Source organism: Babylonia areolata, chromosome 3, assembly GCF_041734735.1.
Source record: "Babylonia areolata isolate BAREFJ2019XMU chromosome 3, ASM4173473v1, whole genome shotgun sequence".
Taxonomy (NCBI): domain Eukaryota; kingdom Metazoa; phylum Mollusca; class Gastropoda; order Neogastropoda; family Buccinidae; genus Babylonia; species Babylonia areolata.
In genome coordinates, this window is record NC_134878.1 from 1574157 (window position 1) to 1587500 (window position 13344).

Here is a 13344-nt window from a genome sequence, read left to right on the forward strand (position 1 = left end):
CTGGCTTCCCCCAAAATTGTCTTCAGAAAGTAGTTCAATGACAAGAAATATCCACATAAAAAGGGCCGAGGAAAAAAAGATTGGGGGGGGGGGGGGGGGGCTGTACAGACAAAACTAGAAAAGGTAAATACTCTCAAAGTCATGCACATTACACACGCGCACGCACACACACACACACACACACACACACACACACACACACACACACACACACACACACATACATACACACACATGAGGGGAAAAACAAACCAACAAAAAACGAACGCCAAAACAAAGTGAAGGCAGCCTCCAACAAACACCTCATTGGGGATGGAGGGCGGGAGGGGGATGTCCGGGAACCAGTCCCTCGCCGTGCTTCCAAAACGGAAAACAGGAAGCTGGGCAGGAGGTATATCCAGTTTCGGTATCATCTGGCCTCATCCGCAGCAGAACCGTAGCCGGTGATTGTTCTTCTATCGAGGGGGCACACGTTCTTCTTCACCGGCGGCAGGCGATCGTGCGTGGAGGAAGGAGGAACCTGCAACCTCTACCTATACTCTGAAGGCTTTCTTACCTCTACTCGCCCCCCTACCCCCGTCGCCCAAGCCCTGCATGTTGGTGATGACGTTGTCAGGGGTGGCAGTGGTGCTCAAACATAACATGCCACGGGTCTGTGGCGCTGGTACCTTCCGTGATGGCTTCCAGACGGGGCAGGAAACCGGACCGGACCCCCTATCGTGGCGCGGCATTTTCCTGCCGTCTGTGTTTAGCTGTACAGTGCTCGCTTTGCTCGGTCTGCGTGTGTGTGGATTGCTGTGTATAGTGTGTCTGTGTGTGTGTGTGTGTGGGGGGGGGGGGGGGGGGGTTTGTGTGATGGCTTCCTACATATAAATGTACCTCTCAGTCTCCCCCACTCTTTCCGTTGTGTCTGCAAACTGGATAGGTATAGTTTCCCAGCGTTGGTGTGAAGTGAATGAAATTCGATGCACGTCTGTCTCTCTTTCCGAGTCTCTTGTTTGTCTGTCAGCCTGACACCCCCTTTGTCTGTCTGTCTGTCTGTGTGTCCGCCTCTCGTTCTCCGCCTCCTCCATTTGCAACCCCCTCTCCCCCCCTAACCCCTCCCCCACCCTTGCCACAAGCCGTCTCCTATAGAGCAGCATCTTGCCTGTATTCCCTTTTCCCATCGGGCTGAATGGAAGTGGTCTTTTCCCCACGCAGTCACGCACAACTATGGGTATCACACTTCTTTCACATGTGGTAATTGAGCTCCGTTTCTCCCCAACACCCCTCCTCCCGATTTCCTTTCTCCTCCCTCTCTCCCCCTCTCTCCAACACCTCCCCCCCCCGTCACACACACACACACAATCACTCATTCACACAGTCTCTTGCACTACTCTCTCTCTCTCTCTCTCCCTCTCCCTCTCTCTCTCTCTCTCTCTCTCTCTCTCTCTCTCTCTCTCTCTCTCTCTCTCTGCTCCTTCGATTCGTTCCTACTCGATTACGGAAATCACACCTGTGCCTATCATACGGTAACATCTGCTGCATGTGTTGAAGCAGTTAGTTCCCCCGTCCTCTATGTCTGTGCCATCGCCTCCCTCCCCTCTCTTACCCCTCTCCTCCGCACGCACACACACACACACACACACACACACACACACACACACACACACACACACACACACACACACACACACACACACACAGCCTGCTCTTCTTTTCTTTTCTTTTTTTTTCTCAGACTTTCTATCCAGCTTACGATTCTCCCTCCTGGAATTTCACCCAGATCCATGCCGTGCATAGTTTACCTGTGGGATTCACCTGCTGTGTTTGTTTTGAAAACATTCAGCACCCTTGTCCCTCTGGGGGCTGTGTTCGCCGTCTCTCCCTCCACCGCATCCCCCTTCCTACTTCCCTGTTTGTTTCTTCAGCCACCCGCTCCCTGCCCCCCCTCGCTCCCACACCCCTCCCACCTGTCGGTGCCTTGAGCTGTTTCCTCCGCTAAGATTCCCACACTCTCCTTGCTGAAAGGGAAGATCTGTGCCGCTCTCAGTTGTGGGTGGGACAGTCAGCGAGGCACCGTTCTGGTGAGGATCCTGATGCCCGTGAGATGAGAGCATCGTTCGGTTGTGTTGTTCGTCTGTCTGTCTAGGTCTTGTCTTCCTGACTGGTCAGGTCAGTCTGGCCCCTCTGGCTATAACAGTTTGTGTGTGGTGCTGGCTCTGTTGGTCTGTGGCTGCTGTGGTTGAGACGCGAGTTGCTGCGGGCTACTTCCCTTTTTATGCACGGGGTGGGTTTTTTTTCTGGAAGAAATACGATTCTTAGACTCTCTCCCTGTTTTTGTGCATCTGTATAATATCATTGTATGCCTTCTTCCTCTGTATGTCTGTCTGTCTCTCTCTCTCCTTACTTCCCAGCCCCCGGGCCCCATACCCTTTCTATTCATGTACCTCATTTCCTCACCCTCCTATTATACTGTGCCTGCGGTAATTCCACGAATACCCACTCCTCTGGTCCTTGCCCTGTATCCCCCACCCCTGCCCCCCTCTCTCCTCCACACCTCCACCTCGACGCCATGTCGTCCTGTTATCATTGCACGGTATCTGCGGATCTCTCACCTGTCCCTGACCTGGCGGCGCTGTCAGACAGTATGCACAGCACTCCATGGTCAAGTGATGTGTACTCCGTCTCACTGGCTGCCCGTGCTCTTGGTGCAAGCCTTTGTCGGCCTTTTGTTTTGGAAGGGAAATAGGCTGTTGATCCTGAGAGAGAGAGGTGGGTGGATGTTCGAGTGAGTGATGGAGAGGAAGAGAGAGAGAGAGGGGGGGGGGGGGGGGCGAACGAACGAATCTTTTTACTGCGGGAAGTGGAATAAGCATGCATATGCATTTTTACATCCAGCCCCCAGGGCAAAGAGAAATGAATTCAAAATGTTCACAAGATAACAAAAGGTTATAAAATACATACATGACTTTCAAATACACTCAGTTGCACAGTAAACATTTACAGGTACATAATCATGATACCTGCATTCATGACAATAATGTGTATAAATACATATATAGTAATGAGAGAGATAGACTTTTTAGAGAGAGAGAGAGAATGACTGCATGAATAAATGAATGCATGAATTTAGTTTCTGAGGGCATTAGAGTAAGCACACACACACACACACACACACACACACACACACACACACACACACACACACAGAATTTTTTTTTTTTTTCCTGAGGGTAATAGAGTAAGCAAACACTGCTTGTTTTCATCAAGCCCTCGAAAGGGAAAAATGTCAAAAGAAAAGGTGTGAAGAAAAACCACTGAAAGAAAATGACTAAATGTTAAACAAATAAATTCATAGAAAGACGAGAAAATAAAAGACATTGCAACAAACATCATAATCGTAACAATCCAGACGTATTTCAAATACATGTGGAAAGAAAGAAATTAAGAAAATAGACGAGAGGAGATGATGTGAAATACAGTAATATGCTATGATATAACATGAATATGACAACTGTTCTAAGCAGAACTTGCAAATATTTCCATCGGGTAATCATGATACTTTTTTTTTTTTTTTTTTTTTTTTTTGAGAGAGGGAGAAAGAGAGATAGAAACTTCGATCTTACGTTGATCAACGATTTTTTTTTTTTCAGACATTATATTCATCAGCCTTTTTATTTATTTTATTTATGTTTTTAACCCACCTCCCTCCCCATCTCCTTTTCTCCGTTTTACCATTCATAACCCCCTCCCCCTCCCCCTTCTTTACTTCCCCTTCTTCCTTCCCTTCTTCCTGTGCTCGCGTGATGCCCATACAGTTTGGGTAAGGTTGGAGAAAATGAATGGTCATTTAGGTTGAGGTTTTTATGTTGGGAGTGGATAGGATTCGACATGCAGACTGGATGATGACGCATCAAGCTTCTCATGGCTAGGGCTTTGTCATGCATCTCGCTCCTTCAATCTGGCGACTCCATAGTATTATTAATATGTCTGGCCCACTGAAACTGTGTGTGTGTGTGTGTGTGTGTGTGTGTGTGTGTGTGTGCACGCGCGCGAGCGCAAAAATCCATCCCCTGTCTCCCCCAACCCCATCCCCCACGCCCCCTCGTCTACCACCTGCCCTCTGTTTACCCGTCGCACACAAAAATAACCAGAAATACCAGATTCGCTAACAGATATCCAGAGAAACAACATATCTTGGAATGCAAAATGATAACTAAGACGAGATACAGCAGGACTTATTATTAAACTTTGAGATAAAATCCAAACATTAGCGGAGTGTAAAATAAAAAAAAATTGCGACAAAAATATAAACAGATTGTTGCTTTCACAAAAACAAAACAAAAAAACCCAAAACACAAAAAAAAACCAAAAAAACCCCCAACAAAAAACAAACAACAACAACAAAAAAACCCGCAGTTATGTTCATCAGTTTTTTGTCTTTCATTTTTTTTTTCCCCCTCTATGGATGACATATGAATTTTTTCATGAATTTCTGCTGCAAGCTCTTTTCAGTGCTTTTTTCCCCCAAAAAAACTGAAAGGGGAATGATGTGAGTAAAAATGTAACCAAACAAGCACCGTGTCAGCAAGCCTGCTGGTTGGTTGTCACCACGGGTAATGAGAAACAGCCATGGCCTAACAGTTTGCAGGCCGTTTCACCCTGCGACTTACACACAGACTACCTTTTTTCTTCCTTTTGTTGTCCCCCCTCTTCACCATCGTTTCGTTGTTAGCCGTTGTGGGCTTTCACTGTTGAGCGGCTGCCAAAAGAGCATGGGTGGCTTGTTTCGCCAGTGGGGAACAGTTGACATTTGTCAGGCAGTGAGTGAAGCTGTGATTGTCCCAACTGGGTTGAAGCTGTGAAGGGCAGGTGGGAATTGGGGGGGATTGGGGGGAGGGGGGCGGGGGCTGGGGGCGGAGGGGGGGCTCTTCCACCATGTTCAAAGGTTGGCCGTGTGTTATATGCCAAAGGGCAGATCGCGGCTGTCTGCTCTTTCACCGATGTGAAGACACTGCACGGCTTGTTGGTTGATGTGGGTATCTATCTATCTATCTATCTATCATCACCTTGTGCTGGACCAGGGTTGTGGCGCAGGCCGTGTTTTGTGGTTGTGTCATTATCTACAGTTCTCCCCCAGGCTGCTTCCCTTGAGCCGTTATCAGTAGTTTTCTAATGAATGTTGTCAGTTGGTTTGGATGGGTCGCAGGGTGTAGAAGTTAACATGATTATTGTTCCAGGGGATAATGAAACGGAAATGTGCTTTTGCTTGAGGAGACTATCATATTATAACTTTTTATATCCGGTGGATTGAGAAATCATTTTCAACCTACTGTTGTTTTATTTTCATGATAAGTATGTGGATGTGGGTGCAAGGGGTTCGTGGGTTGGGGGGGGGGGGGGGGTAAACTACAAAGGGGAGATTATGAACCGGATTGGATGTGTTGTTTTCATATAGCATTACGTTATAGGTTGTTTTTTTTTTCATGTTGTCTTACTTTTTTCTGATTATATCTATGTATATGTTATTTATTAATATTACACAGTACGACGAATCCTAGGAAGATTACTCCAAAGGAAATATGGTCTTTAATATCATATCAGGAAGTCATTAAATAAGGCCTTGTTCTTCCTGTATGAAAAAAGAAACAACCAGCTAATTTTGTGTAGTGAAAGTGCACCATGCGTGCGTGTGCTGTCACACACACATTTATGCACGCATGCAATCACGCACGCATGCACACTCACCGTGCGCGCGCGCGCTCTCACGCACGCACAGTGAGAGACATACATATGAATCGACAAAAAGTGTCTGAAAGATGAATCGAGTGCAGCAGAAACAAGCAGTGAAGAGAGAGAGAGAGAGAGAGAGAGGGGGGGGGGGGGGACGGGGGGCGGGATGCACTCTTAAGTGAATCGGAAAAGAAAGAACGCTCAGGGCGATTAATGGAGAGAAAGAGCACTCAGAAGAGCTCAGAACTGACAGGAAAGCTAGCTGGTACAGAAACTGTGCCAGGCGACTTGGTGTCCACAGGGAGGGAGAGAGCTGCTGACTTCAAACTTCAAGGGAACTCCAAAGCTTTGAACCCTCGTAGAAGGCAGGAGCTGGGGAGGGGGAGTAACTGGGGAGCTTGTGTGTGTGCGTGTTTGTGTGTGGAGAGGGGTGGAGGACATGGCAGGAGGTAAGGTTGGTGGAGGGTTGGGGGCAGTCAAAGACAAGAGACGTCTTTGATGTGTAAAGTTGTCTGATGCTGTTGCCCAAGCGGCTTTCCGCCGTCAAAGACATGGGCTGAGACGGCCGACCTTCAGTCAGCTTCGTCCTTTCCCCGGGAGCCCAGGAAGACTGTGGCAAGGAGAGAGAGGGGGAAACCGGTTTCCCCTGTAGAGGCGATGCTTTTAAAGTTGTTTCATGGTGTGGAAAGCAAACGCCAGCCTTGCTGAAGACGTTGTGACAATCTCCGTGGTTTACAAACAGGAGAAGATGGGTTCTGTGCTTACTTTTGGTGCTGTTGGAATCAAGGCTTCGTGGATCAAGCCAGCTGAGCACAATTTGCCTGCTGGTAGTCCAGTTCCGGTATCTTATTGGAAGAGTTCATGTGAGAATCATGGGAGGTGGCGAAGGGATGCACAGAGATCATATTTCCTCCCGGAGAAGCCGGTACTCATAGACAGACATGCGAGCACGCGCGCGCACACACACACACACACACACACACACACACACACACACACACACACACACACACACACACACACACACACACACTCTCTCTCTCTCTCTCTCTCTCTCTCTCTCTCTCTCGTGCGCTCAGTGACAGGTGTGTGGGGGGAGGGGGGGGGGGAGGGGGGGGGTATGTGGGGGCTGAGTGGATGGGCTTGGAAAAGCACTCCATAGCTCTCAGACCCCCTGATGGAGGCAGGGGATGGGAACAGGATTTGTGGGGTGGGGTGGGCTGGGCTGGGGGGGTGTTGGTTAGTGGTGTCCACAAAGACGAATGATGTCTTTGATGTGTAAAGTTGTCCGGTAGCCATTGCCCAAGCGGCTTTCTCCCGTCAAAAGACATGATTCCACTGGCCTTCAGTCAGCTTCCAGTCCTTTCCCTGACATACGCTGTGGCCAGAAGGAACCCGAGGTGCAGAAAGATTGGGTCGGTGAAGAGAGCAGTATCAGGTCCACAAGTACTCGGCGACAAGTTGGGTTTTGTTGTTGTTGTTGTTGTTGTTTGTTTGTTTGTTTGTTTTTATTTGATCTTTACAGGGAGAAAGCAAACACCAGCCTGCTTGAAGACATTCTATTTGGGAATGGGCTTGCTGTTTACTTCTTTTTTTTTTCTTTTCTTTTTTTATTCAGTGTTATACATTGTTCCATGATTAGTACAATCTTGCCTCAAAACGTTTGTTCTTCTGGAACGAAATTTTGTCTTGATCATGATGATACTCAAGATGACTCTCTCCCCCTCTCTCTCTCTCTCTCTCTCTCTCTCTCTCTCCCTCTCTCTCTCTCTCTGTATGTGTGTGTGTGTTCATCTCTGGCTGTTTCTCAGTCAATGTTTCTCAGTCTGTCTTTGTCCGTCTGTGAGGGTGAGGAGGAAAGAGAGAAAGAGAGAGAGAGAGAGAGGAATGCAACATAGGCCATAAAAGTTCTGTCACAAATCACCTGGCGCTCAGGTCCATAAAGTTGGCGCGGGAAGCACGACATGAGGACGGAGGAAAACCTGTCCTCTCTGCAGGTGATGAGCGTTCCACTGGCTGCCTCATCATCTCCCAAATGGCCGCTTTCATGGCTTCTGCTAACAGCCTCTGAAACAACAACACACTGTCTCCTGGGTGAGATCTTCCCCCCAGGGCATTTTTCCAGCGCTTGGCAGATGTCTATAAACCTTCCTTTTTTTTCTTTTTCTTTTTAATCTCTCTCTCTCTCTCTCTCTCTCTCTCTCTCTCTCTCTCTCTTCTTTTGTTGTGGTGGTTGTTACATACAGCTATCACCATTTCAACTCGGGCATTTCTGATTTGCCCTATGCAGTGAACTTTGCAGATTGCAGAACAAAACAGATATGTTGAAACAGATCCTGGTATCAACAGCGTGTGGATATATCGTGGAATAAAGACCCCCGAACCCCCACCCCCACTCCCTACGAGTTTTTGTCTGTAGATGCACAGCATTTACAAGGTCGTCTATCACCCATGCTGGGGAGATGAACCTGCTGTTGGAGGGAAGGGGGGGGGGGGATACGGGTGGGGGATAGAATGCTGTAGAGCGACATTATCACACACACACACACACACACACACACACACACACACACAAATTGATTATAAAAAAAAGATTAAAAAGAAGAAGAAAAACCGTGCAGTGCTCAAAATCTACATGCCTACAGGAACGATCACAACTGTTATAACATAAAAGCGGCGAGTTTGGACGGCACCTTGGTGGAGTCCTGTATCTGCAGCCAGTGTCAAGCGTCAGAGTGCTGCAGCACTGGTGGAGAAGCAGGCGGGCACAGAGAGTTGTGGCTGCACATAATATTGATGGCCTATTTGTCTGGAGGCAGGGGAAGCATTTATGCCCTTCTCATGTAACGGTGCTGGTGTTTTGCGGGACGTCCACTTCCTGTGTCTCCACCCTGTGCTGTGCTGCTGGAGAGTTGGTGCTTCTGCCTTCTGCTCTGTGGTGCTGCCTTCGTTTTCTTCTCGGTTGGTACTATGCATGGTGTCTCGTTCATTAACATGGGTGTTTATTTCGCTTCATTTTGGTGTGTGTGTGTGTGTGTGTGTGTGTGTGTGTGTGAGTCTCTGTGTGTGTGTGTGTGTGTGTGTAAAAAGATACTTGTAAGATGAAATAACAGACCGCTTTGTGTGAGTGAACCAGGGAGATTTGATCTTTCACAGTTGTCTCGCGGATCATTGTATTATGAAAGTTCTCAAGCACAAGAAAGTATGTAGTCCACACACCAGAACTTTTTTTTCCCGATTTTCTCTTGGTATGTATTGGTTTGTTTGTTTTGATTTATTGTCTTGTGTTGTTCAACTGAAAACTTTATTCGTACATTTATCATTAAGCTGTCATATCGTACAATTTCTAGAACTTGTGAAGTATGGGAGAAAGTGTATAAAAGATAATAATGGACTTGTGTATAAACAGTGTGGTCTTTCTGTGCTTTCTTAAACAGTTTCTCTTTGATTGTGGATCTGGTGATGCATAAATACTTTGAACGGGCCGTCACTGTGGTTTTGACTGGTAAGGGCCGTCACTGTGGTTAACTGGTAAGGGCCGTCACTGTGGTTTTGACTGGTAAGGGCCGTCACTGTGGTTTTGACTGGTAAGGGCCGTCACGGTGGTTTTGACTGGTAAGGGCCGTCACTGTGGTTAACTGGTAAGGGCCGTCACTGTGGTTAACTGGTAAGGGCCGTCACGGTGGTTTTGACTGGTAAGGGCCGTCACTGTGGTTTTGACTGGTAAGGGCCGTCACTGTGGTTAACTGGTAAGGGCCGTCACTGTGGTTTTGACTGGTAAGGGCCGTCACTGTGGTTTTGACTGGTAAGGGCCGTCACTGTGGTTTTGACTGGTAAGGGCCGTCACTGTGGTTTTGACAAGCAATAGTGAGTCACAGATAGACTCGAAAGGACGCCATGAACTCGGACACGAGTTCCTGAACTGAAATACTCATCTGCAATTATTCTGTTAGTGGAAATTAAAAGAGTTCTCTTCCCCTCTTTCCCTTCTTTCCCACCACCTCTCTTCCTGCCGGCGTGCCTCTCATATTTTACATCATTAACACAGTATCTAACATGGAAACGAAAAGGGAGGGGGGTGGGGGGGGGGGGGGTGTTATACGAATAAGTTTAACAGCTCCTCGACACACTCGGAAACAGGGGTCTCGACTCGTGAAGTGGGAAAGAGGCGATTATTCAAAGTGCTGGCCATCTGACTGTGACAATCGCCGACGATCGTGTGTGAATTATTTCCCCTAACTGCGGCCATTTTGCCTGCCCGTCTCTCTCCGCCGTTGGCGGCAGTGGAGGGCTATGAATATGCATGAGGCGTCCTCGCAGCTCATTGACTTGTGATCGTGTGGGGATGAGGTCCGCGGGCCGGGAGCGTGATGGAGAGGTGTGACAAGGATAAAAACTCTGCGGATTTGGAGCTGCTTTTCGCCCCTTCTTCACTGCCTTCAGCCTTGTGGAAAAAAGGCACTTCTGTGCAGTAAGATTTCGTTGGTGTGTGCGCGTGCGTGCGTGCGTGTGTGTGTGTCGTGTGTGTGTGTGTGTGTGTGTGTTTGTGTGTTTCAGAAAGGTCAGTCCGTCCAGGCTTGAGGAAAGGAATGGTGGTGGTGTTGATTTTTATATGGACGCCCAGTAAGAATGTGTATGCTCAAATATCTCTCTCTGTCTGTCTCTGTCTCTATCTCTGTCTGTCTCTGTCTCTATCTCTCTCTTCCTCCACCTCCCCCCCCCCTCTCTCTCTCTCTCCGGCTCAGAGTGAGTTGTTACTCTTTTTGTCCGAGTGCCAGTCTTATTTCATTACTTCTGGTTCTTGGTTTTTGATGACCGTGTCATTCCATCGACATGAAATCAAGCATTTCTTCACTGAGATGCTTGGCAGTCGTAACATCATTGCATTACCAAGAAACGACGAAGGTAAGCAAACAGCTGAAGCCGTGCTTGATAGGATAGTAGAGAGCTTTAAAACAGATCAAGGTATAGTGTTCACATTTGTGCTCTGCTGACATGTTCTATACGCCATTTTTGTATCGTCATTAAGAACTTGCTCTTCATCGATTAAGCAGAACGGGAAAAAAAAGCTGGGGAATATTTTCTAAATGCAGAGAGGGGAATACAGGTTGGAAGGGAGAGAGGCTGGGGATAGGGAGTGCACACTGTTATATTTTTAGAGCATGTGGGTAAGAATTGGGACTTCGCGCATACTAATGGGAGTATGCATTATCGCATTCAAACACGCTAGTCCTAAGCGCGCGCGCGCGCACACACACTACACACACACACACACACACACACACACACACACACACACACACACACAGATTAATTTTTATTTCTGAGTAAGCAAACACTGTTTGTTTTCATCCAGCCCTCGAAGGGCTGTTCATCCTTGATGTTGTCTCAAACTGTGCAAAACTTGTAAAATTCATTATTTCTCGTTCGCAGCTCTGTTTTCTTTCCTCTTGGCCGCTCAGTCCTTCCTTCCACCACCTCCCCCTCTCGTCTTGTCTTCCTGGGCCACGGACACTCCAAGTCAGTGCCCCATGTTTGTTGTCTACATCGCCCCTTGCACTGGCTGCCCTCCACCGCATGCAGTTTGTTGTAAGTTCATTTGACGTGGCGGCGTCAGACTGATGGAGTGGCGTGCAGTGGTCACTTGGCCTTTCCGCGCTGAACGCTTGCCAGTGCCGCTTAAAGACCGTACCATTCAACAGACATTGAAAACTGCCATTGTGAATTTACCAAGAGAATCAGCATCCAGAGAACCAGCAGTTCAAGCCACAATGACGGCATGCAGGGTAAGAAAGAGCCACCAAGACGTTGTGTATGTATGATAGTCATGTCCGACAAGACCATCAGAGGAAGCAACTGCTGTTCCGACTGTCTGGGTTAAAATTGAATTACAGTGGAGAGTGTCTTACACAAGTTTCATCCCCTCTCTCGACAGTCGGCGTTGGGATGGTTCCCAAAAGCCAACAAGCCCCCAAAGCTGCAGCACTAGGAGCCAGTGCAATTTTGCCTTCTTGTCATAGTCCTTCACAAAAGACTAAGCTGTAAATGACTTCTCATTGCAATGAAAAAAACATTGATCACACAGCTATCACATTGCTGTTGGCCCAACACTCAGCTTAATTAAGTCAATATACGTTGCAGTGATTTGATGACTGTGGTTTGTTCGTTCATTCATTCATTCATTCATTCATTCGTACGTCATCCGATTTACTGCACAAGGCAATGACGCTGAGACTTGATGAAAGACGTTAACAAACTTAAACCTCACACTTCGCACATAAGGCTTAAAAGGGCGTATTTCGGGTTCAGGCACACAGCAGAAACACAATACCCCCCTGCTGTGCGGTAATCGTGAATTAAAGCAGACTGTCACGTTCGGGTATTTGTTCAAAAGGCACGGTATGGGTAGGTTTAGGGAAAAGGTGTCAGGTAGTCCTGATTGTCTGGACAGGCCTTTGGGCGGTGGGGTCAGGGAGAAAAGATAGGGCGGAGAAGAAAGAGATTTGTATGAAGTGAGGGATTAGGCTGGTATGCGGAGTTTCCAGTTTTATCACCAGCACTTTTATTATATGATAATAATAAGAATAATAATAGTATTTATATAGCGCTGAATCTTGTGCAGAGACAACTCTAAGCGCTTTCACACCAGTCATTCGCACTTAAGCATAACTCTAAAACTGCAGAAACTGAAAACAATGAAGAGGCAGGCTATCTTGTGAAGATGTGGGTTTTAAGGCCAGACTTGAAAGAGCTGAGTGCGGAGACTTGAGAAAGCGAAAGAGGAAGTTCATTCCAAATGGAAGGTCCAGAGACAGAGAAAGAACGGCGTCCAACAGTGGAGTGTTTGAATCTGGGTATGCGTAAACATAGTGGATCCGAAGCCGATCGTAGAGAGCGAGATGGAGTGTAGAGGTGAAGGCAGCCACAAAGATAGGAAGGGGCAGATTTGTGAATACATTTATAACATAGAGTGCTGATCTTTCTACTTTATTCTGCGTGAGACAGGGAGCCAGTGGAGATGTTGCAAAATAGGAGTGATGTGCTCATATCTTTTCTTTCTGAGGACGAGTCAGACTGCAGAGTTTTGTATGCGCTGAAGGGACTGAAATGAATGAAGCAGGCAAACCAGACCATAGAGAGTTATAGTAGTCAAGGCGAGAGAGAATGAGAGAAACAAGTCTAGATGTTGCGTCGTTGGACAGATATTTCCGAATGGAACTAATGCGTCGCAATCGACAGTAGCAGGATTGACATGTCTGACTGATAAATTTTTGCATAGACAGTGTGTTGTCAAGGACAACGCCGAGGTTTTTGATTGAGCTGGAAGGAGGGATGTATATACTGCCAAGTTTGATTTTGTCAGTTGTGATGGAAGAGAGTTTTTGTTTAGTTCCTATGATCATTGCTTCGGTTTTGTCTGCGTTCAGTTGTAGCTTATTTAGAGTCTTCCAGTTTTGAATGTCCAGGAAGCATTCAGATGTTTCCTGCAAGATCGAGGACAATTTTTCAGGGGTATCGTTCTTCTGAAGTTGAGTGTCATCAGCATAGGAATTATGACTTAACATTGTGGTGGTCAGTAATTTCAGCGAGAGGAGCAGTGTACAATCCCTGCGGTACTCTGTTTGATTT

At 47.2% G+C, this 13344-nt stretch overlaps 1 protein-coding gene across 8 annotated transcripts in view; it reads left to right on the forward strand.

Annotated features, from left to right (window-relative positions):
• Nucleotides 1-13344, forward strand: part of LOC143279662 (tyrosine-protein phosphatase Lar-like) — a 342687-nt gene that overhangs the window by 82736 nt on the left and 246607 nt on the right. Inside the window, exon 1 of one of the 8 annotated variants that reach the window (XM_076583707.1) lies at nt 10055-10186. The exons of the other annotated variants lie outside the window; for them this stretch is intronic. The gene's annotated coding sequence lies outside the window, so the exon portion shown is untranslated. Of the gene's footprint in view, nt 1-10054; nt 10187-13344 lie in introns of those variants that run through there. 8 annotated transcript variants of the gene reach the window in all.